The 12819-nt window shown below is 41.8% G+C and overlaps 1 protein-coding gene across 3 annotated transcripts in view; it reads left to right on the top strand.

Annotated features, from left to right (window-relative positions):
* ctbp2a (C-terminal binding protein 2a) overlaps positions 1–12819 on the top strand; it is a 74734-nt gene that overhangs the window by 1716 nt on the left and 60199 nt on the right. The window lies entirely within an intron of this gene.

The following is a 12819-nucleotide window of genomic DNA, read 5'->3' on the forward strand; positions in this document are numbered from 1 at the left end:
AGGCTTTATTAAGACCCTAATTAGTTGGGCAATTAGGCTGTAATGTGTAATAGTGAACATACTGAAGATCCAATTAAGCTCAATTAATGTTGAGTGTTTTTTTCTTAAATATTTATTGGTTTCTTTTAACATTTTAAATCATAGAAGAAGAAGAAGAAGAATGCCAACATGCACTAGAAGAGTTTGATCAAAAGTTTGGTACAAGTGTGTTTTTGTGCCACATTTCTTGCAGGCGTGTATGTAACTAAACAAATCTAGCTGGAACTTCACTTGTCAGTAGCCAACTAATTAATGAGTGCTTAATTAGTGAGCCAATCAGGCATCCATATGAGGACCTACACATTAAAAAAAAAAGAGATTAATCATTCCATTTCACAGTTTTTACAGGCAGAGTGGGCACTGCTTTTCAAAAGGCAACTCTCTCCACTCTCCCTCTTCTTCTTCTTCTTTTTTTTTTTTTTTTTTTTTTTTTTTTACTGCATTTGGAGGCTCCAGTGGAAGAAAGATTCAAGTGGAGAAGGAGGAGGAGGAGGAGGGCGGCTCCATTGTCTGGCCAGTGAAGGGGTGGGGATTGAGGCTATATGCAGATGTGCTGCTGGCAACGGACATCTGCTCTCCCCCGTGGGCATTGTCACAACAGGCAGGGGAACTTAGTGTGGAGCTTGCCCGCAGAGTAAAGGCCTTTGTTAATGATATGCAGGCTGTGGCCCGCACCCTTCAAGAGGCTAATGTTTGCATTTGAAACGTCTATTAGAACATCTGATCATCTCATGAGGGCTGCTTTACCCCTAAAAGATATTAGTCAATGTTCTTAGTTTGTCACGGTTGGGTTAGCGATTTCTCACCACCACCACCACTACCTCCCCCCCGCCCCCCCTCCCTCAACAGTCTCCCTCAGTCCCACATGTGACATCAACCTTCCTGCTCTCCTCTCCCTATCCCTCCCCTCCTCATCTGCCGTCTTCAACTCCGCTGGAGGTTGAACTTCTTCTCACATCTTTGTGGCCCGTATGTGTTCAGATATGAAAGCTGGCCTCCCAAGGCAAACACATCACAAGCAGCTTCACAATGTACATGGCAGCTCCTATCAGGCCTTTTGATTTATCACTGGAAAAGGGAAAATGCCAAGAAAATGCAAAACCAACGCTTTAATATTTATGATATCCTGCGCACGTCTTGTGCTTGATGGTAGCTATCAGTGTTGATGCGCGCACGCACGCGCGTGTGTGTGTGCCCGCGCGTGTGTTTGTATTGGAAATCAGGAGTCTTATTTGCCTCAACAGATATTCCCTGGTGAACAGTGGAGTCAGTGCGCTGTGATTACGAACATGATTTGTGCTTGTAGAGAGCTCTGTTGTACATGGCTGATCTTCTGTACAACATGCTTGTGCAGGGGCGCGTTTGTGTGTTTCTGCTGTGTTATAACACGCTGGATAGCAGAGAGGCAAGCTGGGGAAGCAAGTGCACCGATGCAAGAAGAGATGATGGTGTTTTGAAAGCACAGGTGCTGTCTCTCACTCCGCTCACCACCCGCTCATTTGGCACTTGGTTGTCTTTGAACACACAATCTGTGCTCTCTCTAAGAATTGATCTAAAATACTTTCTTGCTATCTTGACGTGTCCATCTTTTTTTGTTGTTGTTGTTGTTGTCGTTGATGACGATTGCTTCATAAAGAGGAATAGCTGGAAGCACACAGCAACAGAAAAAAAAATCTGAATCACGCAATGACTGCCTGTTTTGAAGTCACCGAAGCAAAGCAATTACAATTGGTTAATCATATTCTCAGAGCCTAATACTCCATTTAACACAGCAATTTGGACGCTGCTCTTGTGAACTCTACTGAGAATTCCCATAATGGCTAGGCCACTAACGGCTCTTAAAAGTTCCCATAGGAGTTGGTTTGAGAGGATTTTACTGTCATGTGATTGTGCTATGCATTGTGGAGAAGAGGTAATGGGTGTGAAATTACACTGTGCCATCTGCAAGGGGCCGAAAACGTACAGCTTAATGTCACTCAGTCATACTGGTTTGCAAAATCACAGAGCAAAGAGGATTCGTACCACAGGTATATTGATGTGGCTGCAATTAATATTTTATGGAGGATTTCTTTGTTTGTCTTTCATTTGAGGGTTTTCTGAAGAAAAAAATCATTTATTCAACTAAAGCCAATTAGCCAGTTTAGCTTTTAAAAGTTTCATAGTTTCATGAAGGTTTTTTTTTTTTTTTTTCCTTGAAAACATTGTTCTTTGTTTCAAGTTACACAGATCTTAAAACTTGATTCTCAGATTGGATTAAGGCTTTGATGTTGAAGATTTCGCTGTGAAGTAGTGCACTTTGCAAATTGAGAACTTGTGTGCTTCAGACGCATTACAACGATTAGGCAACAGTTGTACATCTATCATTCTTTGAGCAACTGTTGTGTTGTTTCTCATGCTGCCTGGTACCGGTTTGGTCTCAAAAGAACATACATTTTAAAATGCACTGTGTGTTTAGTGTAATTGGCACACTCTACAAATTTTCAGCACCTGTTTCTGGCTCGTTATAACGTGCTCTGATGTGTCTCAGTTGCTTCTAAGTCGCTCATTTTTGTTTGTGATTGTGAGGGATAGTTTTGGAGGGGGTGGGGGGGGGGGGGGGGGTGGAAGTGGACTGCAGCAGACAGCAGCAGGTGTTTGATTCTCTTCACTGACAAGGCATGTGTGCTTAAAACATACTGGATGATCTTATTCTCTTCGCGTGTGTGTGTGTGTGTGTGTGTGTGTGTGTGTGTGTGGGTGCATGCACTCTTGTCAACCGTGGATATGATATAAACAGTATGGAGAAATAGGTTCATCCTCAGTGGTTTGCTCTTAAGTGCAGCTTAAGTCATTTTTCATACTCTCACAGCTGTAGCTTGCTCCTGCCACATTGGCATCCAAGTTTGTTTTTTTTTGTGTAAAGTTTGCCGATCCAAAATAATGCATTTAATTATCATTTTACAGTGGCTAGTAAACATGTGAATTATAGTCCACTGTTGTGTTTGAAAGCTGTTTTTAAAGGTTTTTTTTGATTGAGACAATCAAACATAACACTGCAGAATTAAACCCACATCTTGTTGCCAAATTTGAAAAAATCAAATCTCAAAGTGAAAAACTGATCAAGTGTTGCAGGTATTTGCATTAACATCATTTCATTCACGATTGCAGCAACGTTGTCCCACTTGAGTGTTTCAATGTAAGTGTCTTGCCGCTTGAGGAGAAAATTAAGATCAAGCTTTGATCTAAATTTCTTGAAAGATTTTTCTCTTTGAGTTAAAACGTACATTTTTTTGGTGACATGTCATTTAAAGGATGCGAATACTAATTATTTTTGTTATTGATTAATTCATTCATACAGTATTTTTCTATTTAATCGCTCTTTTAAGCGAAAAGATGACAGAAAATAGTTAAAAATGACAATCAGAAGTTTCAAGAGCACAAGTTGGCACCGTCAAATAGCTTGTTTTGTCCGTCTGACAGTCCAAAACCAAAAAGGATTTGATTTAAAATGATACAAAAGAGTAAGAGTGAAAAGTAAAAAGCGGCAAACATTTGAGAAGCTGAAACCAGCAAATGTTTCAAATGTTCAGTTGATTACCAAAATTCTGTTGATCGACTAATTAATCAAAGGACTAATTCTCTTAGCTGAAAATGTACCAAAAAAACTGTGCTATTTGTACATACTTAATTAGAATCGGCCTTTTACACAGAAAACATTTTGACATGTCACAGTAGGAAAAGCACAGGTGTAAATAATACAATTTATTTCTTCAGTTTCAGGTTTTGTGCATGTTGGCTCACTGCCACTGTCTTACTGGGACACTTGAATGAAACGGAGCCATAGTTAATGTTATTAGTAACACCTGTGCTTTTCTTACTATAAGTCAAAATGTCTCATGTGAAAAAGACTAGTAATGTTAATGACTGTAGCCTACAGCATACTGAGTGTGAGTTTAGTATGTTGTGGATTCATAAATGAGAATTTCTTTAAATTATTACCTCATTATGATTGGAGGAATGCTCTTGGCGGCAGTGGGGGCGACAGTGGAGGATGTTTACTGTTCCTTGTATTTATGACGATGGGAGTTTGCTCACACCACTTGGCTGTCTAATAGCCTCCCACCTGGCGTAAACCATCACACTGTGGAGTCCCTGCTCCTCCTTAATGACCGGCCATTTTCCTCTAAAGAAGTCCTAATTGCTCTCAACTGCATGCATCGACATTATGCCAGGGACGGATGGAGTAGGGAGGGGGAGGATGAGGATGGATGTAAGGGCATAGTTTGGAGATGAAGATATAATAGGAATGTAATGCACTGTCTTTTCCACGTGGAGAAGTGTGTGTGTGTGTGTGTGTGTGTGTGTTTCCTGCTGGCAAACACACACACTTTTTTCCCTCCCACCTCCCCTCCTTCGCTTGGCATAGCCAGGGCTTTAGACACCTGCCATTAACTTTCATGCAAACCACAGAGGATTAGGAATGAATAGTGGCACCGTCTTCCAACTATGTGTGCATGTACATGTGTGCTTGCATCCGTGTCTGCGTGTCACTTTTGCAGGAACTAGCAGAGACAAAGCACCATCTGCACGCAGCAGGCCGTCCTGACTGCCTGCTCCTCTCGCTGGGGCAGAGAAGAGGCTTTCTGTGAGCATTGTTATGAAACCAGGTCTGCCGCCGCCGCCACCGCTGCTGCTGCTGCTGCTTTTGCTGCTACGCTGGTTGTTAATGCTGACAGCTAATAATGTCCTCCTGGATGAGTGTGCCTTGCTGCAACCAGAGAGAAGAGACAGAGACTAATGAAGAGAGGCAGGAAGTGAAGGGAGAAAGACAGACAGAAACAGATAGAGAGAAAGATACCAGTGTGGCCGTGCAGCTTTCTCTGTCCAAGCTGGCAAAGTTTCCTGAAGAGGATTATACACATACATGCCCACAGGCTGAAAGTGCAGGCACATGTATTGTGTTTTATTTCCTCTTTTTTTTTTTTTTTCTTTTTTTTTTTCCTTCCTTCCTACCCGCTCTCTCCTGTCTCAGCGTCTCAGGAGGGAGGTGGCACGAGGAGGAGGAGGAAGGTTCCCATTGTGTCTCGGCAGAGCCCCTATTCCAGTCCAGCTGACATAGACTTGTGTCAGGAGGATCCATCCTGCTGATGTTAGGGAAGCTGTAAACTGAAAGAGATGTCTAAAATGCTGAAGTGGGCCCTGGCCAGTGGAGGGATGGCTCTGTTGTTTGCCATTCTGCTGAGCACCACTTCACAGAGAAAACTTTTCTGCCTGATTCTGCTGACGAGGAGAAAAAGAGGGAAAAAGAGTTGGAGTTGGTGTTTTGGGAATCACTCGTGGGCACACAGAGCTTTGGCCATTGTGGGTCTGTGACATTGACATTTGGACATGGTGAGAGGGAGAAAAGAGTTAAAGGCTTACTTTTTTTTCAGCTGTCTCTTAGCACACAAACTGTTTTGCCACTGCTCACAATTCTCAGAGACAGCAGACACTGAACCTTCCAACCACATGAATATGCATGATAAGTCCGCTTTTCTTCTCTGCCCTCTGAGCTGTTTTTTTTTTCACCCAGAGACCTGTCGTGTTGTGTTTGATTGGCCCTGACATTTGAAAAGGTCCTTGAATAAAAAAAAAAAAAAAAAAAAAAAGTTGTTTATGACAACTGGAGAACTCTCCTTGCAGCAGAGTAAAAATGGCATTTTGAAAGGAGCACAGCTCCTGCATATTTAAATGCTAATGGCTCTGTGAATGTGCGGGCTAATAGGATGTTTCAATCTGGAGTGCAGTATGTACACTTTCAGTATGCGGGCACATTGTCTGAGTGCTACTTCTAATAGCTGTGAAAGGTGCATCAGCTCATTTTATTAACTGATTATGTTGAGTCTGAGGGTTTTTTTTTTTATAAATTATCACATTCTTTCTTCATGGCAGCATGGAGATTATCTCAACACATAAGAACAAAGAGTTGGCTTATATACCCCTCCAAAAAAAAAGCCCCCAGGGAAATCTATTTTTGAAATTCTGGCATCTGTGCTGTATTATCACAATGGTTATGATGCAGATAAAGTTTAACAGCTTGTTTTACAAGCTTGCAGATGCTGTGTGGCAGAGTGGAGCCGCTAGTCTTAGACAGGGCCCCTGGGGTTCTGGCTGGGCAGCCCTGTAGTGGAGCGTCAGGTCCTTGGTTTATTAGGAGCTGTTTTGTTAGCAGTAGTCAACCACAAGTGCCATGGATCCCGTGTGGACTTTGACCTGCTTGTGGAGTATTTGGCCTCATAGTCCTGCTTGGACTGCATAGCATTTACATCATATGAAACAGGATATTTGATGGTATCATTAGATAGTAATTTGTGTTGTTTGTGAGCCTTTTATGCTGCTAAAAACAGTCATCAATATTTGATGGAAGAAATATGGGTTTGGAGAGGTAAGGTGACATGTGTTAAGGGTCCTAAATCTTAGACAGTCAGGCTGATAAGAGAACCCAAACTTTATTTTTAAATGCTGTAAGTTCATCCTTGTCCCTAGTCCCAGTTAAAACTGTCTACATACCATACTTCCCATGCATCTAACAGGCTCTTTGCTTGCATAAGTACTGGCACAAGTCCAAACAGGGAAATCTGGCAGATGTCCATGAAACTTTTGGTTACCAGGGTAACCCCGCTCCTCTGAAAACCGAGCGAGGTATCTCACTATGGGAAGCGCCTTCTGGCGTGACTAATCATGGAAGCTCCAATACCACCACGTCTGTAGGGAGACAGACCAATCATCTCGAGGCGGTAAAACCGAATAAATGTGTGTGTGGATGCCCCACTAGCAGCGGCACAGATGTTACCTAGAGAAATGCCCCTGAACAGGGCCCATGAAGTGGCCATAGCCCTGGTGGAATGAGCCTGCTGGCTCTTAGGGGCTGCAGTCCATGACTCTCATAAGCCAGAATTATAGCCTCCACCACACAGTGTGACAGGCACTGGCCAGTCAGAGTCTTCCCTATGTTAGAGGGGGCCCAAGATACAAAAAGTTGGTTACTCTTCCTAAATCCCTTAGTCCTGTCGAAATAGATACGTAAGGCTCTTACGGGGCAGACTGAATTAAGGCGCCTCTCACTCTCCTCTGCAAAAGGTGGTGGGTGAAAGGCAAGCAGCTCCAGTGTGGCGCAGCTTTAAGAAGACTCGCTAACCTTAGGCACAAAAGCAGGGTTAGGGCACAACATTTGGCTGATGTCAGTGCCAGCAACAGGATAGTTTTGAGAAAGAACAACTTTAAGTCAGCACACTCCAAGGGATTGAAAGGCAACCCTGAGTGTGCCTCCAAAACAGTTAGCAAATCCAATGAAGGAACTAAACGCAGGCTGCAGTCGCTCTCCTCATAAACCTCCTTATCAGAGAATGCTGCCCATTCAGCTCATTCTCAAAACCCGCATGGCAGGCTGAAATCGTGGCCAAATTAACTTAAATGGTGGAAAAAAGCTTTACATTCGTCCAGTAGATTCTGCAGGAAGCATAATACATCCAGGACAAAATTCTGAAACGAAATGATGGCTCTAGCCTTACACCATCTCTCAAATACGCGCCACTTACCATCATACAATGCAGCCATGGCTGGCTGTGAAGGAGTCGCACTAGCTCCGCCATCGACATTCTGCTGGGCCAATATGGGGCTACCACAATCAAAGATAGCTTCTTGCTCACTCTATCGGAGCAATGAGGCTGATCGGGGGGAATGCACTCACAGCATGTTTTGCCATGGATGAGCTGTTCCTAGCGGTGCGTCTCTGTTTCTTAACGAAAAGAACAGAGGACACTCTGCGTTTTTGTGCGATGTGAAGAGATCTATGGATGCTCGGCCAAATCTCTCCCACACCAGGTGAAGCACTTTGCGGTAGAGCCTCCACTTGCTATAGGATTTCCTCTAGAGAGCAAATCCACCCCACTGATCAATACATAAGGGGTGTACCTCGCGCGTAATGACAGCAGGTGCTCGCTGCTCCACATTATGAAACTCTGTGCAAGTCTATGTAATGTTACGGAGCGCCCCCCTGCTGGTTTATATAAGGCACCGCTGTCATATTGTCTGTCCTGACCAAAACATTCCTGAGGAGTAACAAAAAATGTTTGAGAGCCAGGATAACTGCCAATAACTCCAGGTAATTTATATGAGCATGACGGAGCCTCAGGGCCAGGTCCCGTTCATAGACCTCCCCTCAAACACAGCTCCCCACCCTGTCAATGAAGCATCGGTTGTAACTGTTTTCCTCATCGCTACCATTCCCAAGGGGATGCTGGTGGTGAACACCATCGGGTCTCTCCAATGATGGAGAGCCAGGACACATTCTGGGGAAACACTCACTTTTCAAGTGAGATGATGTCATATGTCCAGACGTAGGGAGGGTATCCAGCATTGGAAACCCTGTATCCTTAACAACCCCTGAGGAACAACAGAAATTACTGAGTCCATCAGCCCCATCAGGCAGAGGCAGGCTCCTTACGAGACTGAGTACCATCAGTGAAACAGAGCGAGGTGCTGGCGAAATTTCTCCACTCGATCTTGTGACAGAAAAGCTTGAAAAGAAACAATTTATTTTGAGGCACAAATACTCTGTATTCTGAGTGGGAAACAAGACGCTCTTTGCGTGATTGACACTGAAGCCCAAGCCGGAGAGGCTGCTCAACAGCGCATGAGTGTCTCTCGCCGCTTCCTCTCTGCTGGGAGTGCAGAGGAGAAAATCATCCAGAAATGCCAACACTCTGAGACCTGTGGCTCGTATAGGATTCAGAGCTGCCTCTACACACTTGGGAGGTTCAGGAGGTGTGTGACGGAGCAAGATGGTGGCGACCTGTGGAGTGCAGCTAATCTAACAAACAAAGATGAAAATGCCACCAAAGAAGGCCAGTAATGCAATTGAAGAAGAGTTGGAGGAGATCAGAAAATCTCTGAACTTCATGTCTGATGAGTTTAGCAAAGTGGCTAAACAACAAGCTATGCTACTTGATCTGATGGATGAAGTCAAACAACTGAGTAACAACGTTGTGGCTTGCCATACCCTGCCCTGAAAGGATAGCAAAACAAAGCCTGCCATAATAGTTTGGTTTGTGAATTGAAAGCACAAGACTGAGCTACTGAGGAAAGCAAAGAAGCTGAAGGGGACAGGGGTGTACTTGAATGAACATCTTAGAAAAAAAGAATGCCAACAATTCTAGACATGCATGCATTCAAAGGAAACAAAATAAGATACAAGCAACGTGGACAAGAAACTGCAAAGTGATGATAAATGGAGTACCTGAAGAAACCAAAATAGTTTTGATAAGAGAACTCAAAGATTTAGACAAATACAGATAAGGAACTATAAACTCTTGGCTGTTTGTGCTGACACCATGGAATATTTCTGTTTTGAGATATTGATGACTGCAAATTTTGAGGTCAATGGTTTGGATTGTGTGGGGGAGTATTTGCATGGACTATTATAAAAATAAATAACAGATCTTGATGAGGACTGGTCGTTCCCAGTTTGATCTTTAAAACTTTTGACTACACAGAGCACAAATTGTATGAGATTGAAAATGATATTGACCCAGAAAACCACTTGTACAGTTGTACAATAACATCAACAACAATTGTGAGTACTCCACGGATGAACAATTCAACAGTGATGTGAAAATGGAAGGTTTGTTGCTTTATCAATAATACACTTCAACAGTAGAAGCCTCTATAGAAACGCCTCTAACGTCAAGCATTATTTGTGTCAATTCAATAAGTTTAGTGTAATCGCTGTATCTGAGACTTGGCTTAATAATGAGAAAGTTTATCATGTGGAACTGGAAGGATATGAATTGTTTACGATTAATATGATCAATAAAAAAGGAGGAGGAGTTGCCCTGTATATTGATACTGCTTTAAGGTGCAGCATGGCTAAATGTATGTCAGACACTATAGAAAATATTTTGGAATGTTTGACTATAGAAATTGATGTAGAAAAATCTAAAAATATAATCATTAGCTGTGTATGTAGAACACCAGGAGCCTGCCTTGATACATTCAAGGATATATTAGCTGGTACGTTGGACAAATTGAATGACAAAAAAGGTGCAAATTGTATTTGGTGATTTTAATATTGACTTGTTAAACCCAAATGGACACAAAAGGACAACAGACTTTATTAATACAATGTACATCAACAGTGTACTTCCTGTGGTTATAAAACCAAGTGGGATAACAACAGATACTTCTACATCGACAGACAACATATTCACAAATACAATTGAAAGCAAAATAGTAGGTGGACTACCCATAAATGACATAAGTGACCACCCTCTTGATTTAGCAATTTTTCAGAATTTTATAAGATAAAAAAAATGAAAATAGGTCTAATACTTGTAAACTCATTCGACACACAACACCAGAAGCCATCACTGCCCTCAAGGTGGACCTAAGGAAACAAAACTGAAACAAGGTTTATGCTAATGATGATCCTAACAAAGTCGATGAGGATTTTCTGTCCACATTAATTGTGCTTTATGAAAGAAACTGTCCATTAAGAAAACTCATGAGGAAGCACAAATATGTGAACGAGCCATGGATTACCAAGAATATAGAGAATGCATGTAAAAAGAAAAATGTATTATATAGGAGATTTTTTTAAACATAGAACAAAAAAAGCATAAAACAAGATATGTAAAAATGAATTAAGTATTATGAGATCTAATAAGGAGCATTATCACAAATTATTGGAGTTGGAGTAACACTAAAGCAACATGGAGTGTGCTCAACAACATAATTAAAAAGGGTGCTGGAAAAACTGGCAATCAAATTACTTTGTAAAAGATAACAAAACAGTTATAAATAAAACAAAAGAAAGTGCCAATGAATTTAATGATTATTTAGTAAATGTTGGATACAGTTTAGCAAATTAGATTGTGGAGCCGAGAAAGAAGGATGGTGTAGATGAAGATAGTGTTCAGAAAAACTCTTATTCCATATTTATTAGGGGTGTCAATGAAAAGGAAATACTTGACATTGTTAAAAAAATGTAAGAATTAAAAGTCCACTGATATGTCGTTAGTTAAAAAAATATAATAGAATGTATAGTGAAACCATTGAAACCTATCCGCAGTCAATCCTTCCAAACATATATATTTCCCTGCAAAATGAAATCAGCAAGTCATTTTAGAAAGGTGGAGATAGACATCTATTCCCCAATTATAGACCAATTTCTCTGCTTTCCCACTTCTCAAAAATTTTAGAAAAACTTTTTTTGTAAAGACTTGATAATTTCATAGAAAAATACAATTTATTAAGTGACCATCAGTGTGGCTTTAGAGCAGATAGGTCCATCTCAATGGCAGTGATGGAACTGGTAGGAGATCATGGCTTATTAATCACACTGGAGAGATATGGTATTAGAGGAATAGCATACTCATGGCTAAGAAGTTACCGTGATGATAGATATCAATGTATATGAATAAACATTGTCGAATCAGATTTGTTGAAGGTTACTTCTGGGGTTCCACAAGATTCAATGCTAGGCCCAAAACTATCTATATTGCACATAAATGATATTTGTAAAGTGTAAAATTTGTTTCATTTGCTGATGATGATATAATTTATATTGCTCCCTCCCCAAGATGGTTAACCCACATGCGACTGGGCAAGGGCTGGACTCAACGTCTTTAACCTAACTGCCGCCAGCGTTCCCCTTAGAGGATGCGGTGATTGCTATAGCTAGCTAAAACCTTGACGGCTTGCAGCAGTAACGGACACATCACTCCGACGTGCTTGCTTGTTCCGTAAGCACTTAGAATCAGGTAGAAGTCCGCCAACACCCACCTCAACTAACAATAAATTAACCATCCTGACAAGAGATATTCATGCTCAGTGACTACCTTGACAGCAGCGTTGGAGAACAATTAAGTCAAAATCTGGACGTCAGGACAGCTGATGAGCTCAAATGATCTTCACAGGGAAGAAAGCGATAATGCCGTGTGTGTGCGCGCCACAGGTGTTTGTAAAGGGTGGACGGGTTGGCCCATGCAACTCAAGATGATTGGTCTGTCTCCCAACAGACATGGTGGTATTGGAGCATCCATGATTGATCATGCTAGAAAGTGCTTCCCATAGTGAGATACCAAGCGAGGTTGTGAGAGGCTGCATCTCACATTGATTTAAATGAGGAGGGGACATCAGCATGGTTGCTTATACACATGCACATACACACCATCGACTTGTTGCTTTACAGAGAGCTAAATAGGGTGAGCTGTCACCCTGCTTCTCATCACTCATCTGTAGTGAAAAATGGCATATTATCTATCTAAGTGAGTGGCGGAGCTGAGCAATGGAGTCTTATCACCTTAGCTATCTCCATTATGAATATGGATATTACCGATGTTTGGTGAGCCTGGGGCTGATTCTTTGATTCTCGGCTGCTGAGAGGCTCAGTGGGATGGTTAGCTTTTCAACTTGTCAGCTTGTTCACACAAAGACATGTTTGATTTTCACCCATACGGAGATGTTTGATTCCTGATCCTGAACAAAAAGGATTTACTGTGGGTTAATGTTTCACTGAGCCAGAGAGAAGCCACAGACTCTCAGTCCCTCCTACTCAGTCCTCTGTGAATACTCCCCTCGGGAGTTGGTGTGAGGTTAGAAATAGGTGTCCCTGAGGTTTTCAAACAGCTCTAGCAAATGCTGTTTTAAGGCATTATACACATGTACACTGCAATTTTTCAACATCTTTTATTCTCCATACGACACATCTAAGCAGAAATATATCTCTATAATTAATTATAACATTTACTGAACAGGATTTTA

This window comes from Thunnus thynnus, chromosome 14 (genome assembly GCF_963924715.1).
Source record: "Thunnus thynnus chromosome 14, fThuThy2.1, whole genome shotgun sequence".
In the NCBI taxonomy this organism is placed as follows: Eukaryota; Metazoa; Chordata; class Actinopteri; order Scombriformes; family Scombridae; genus Thunnus; species Thunnus thynnus.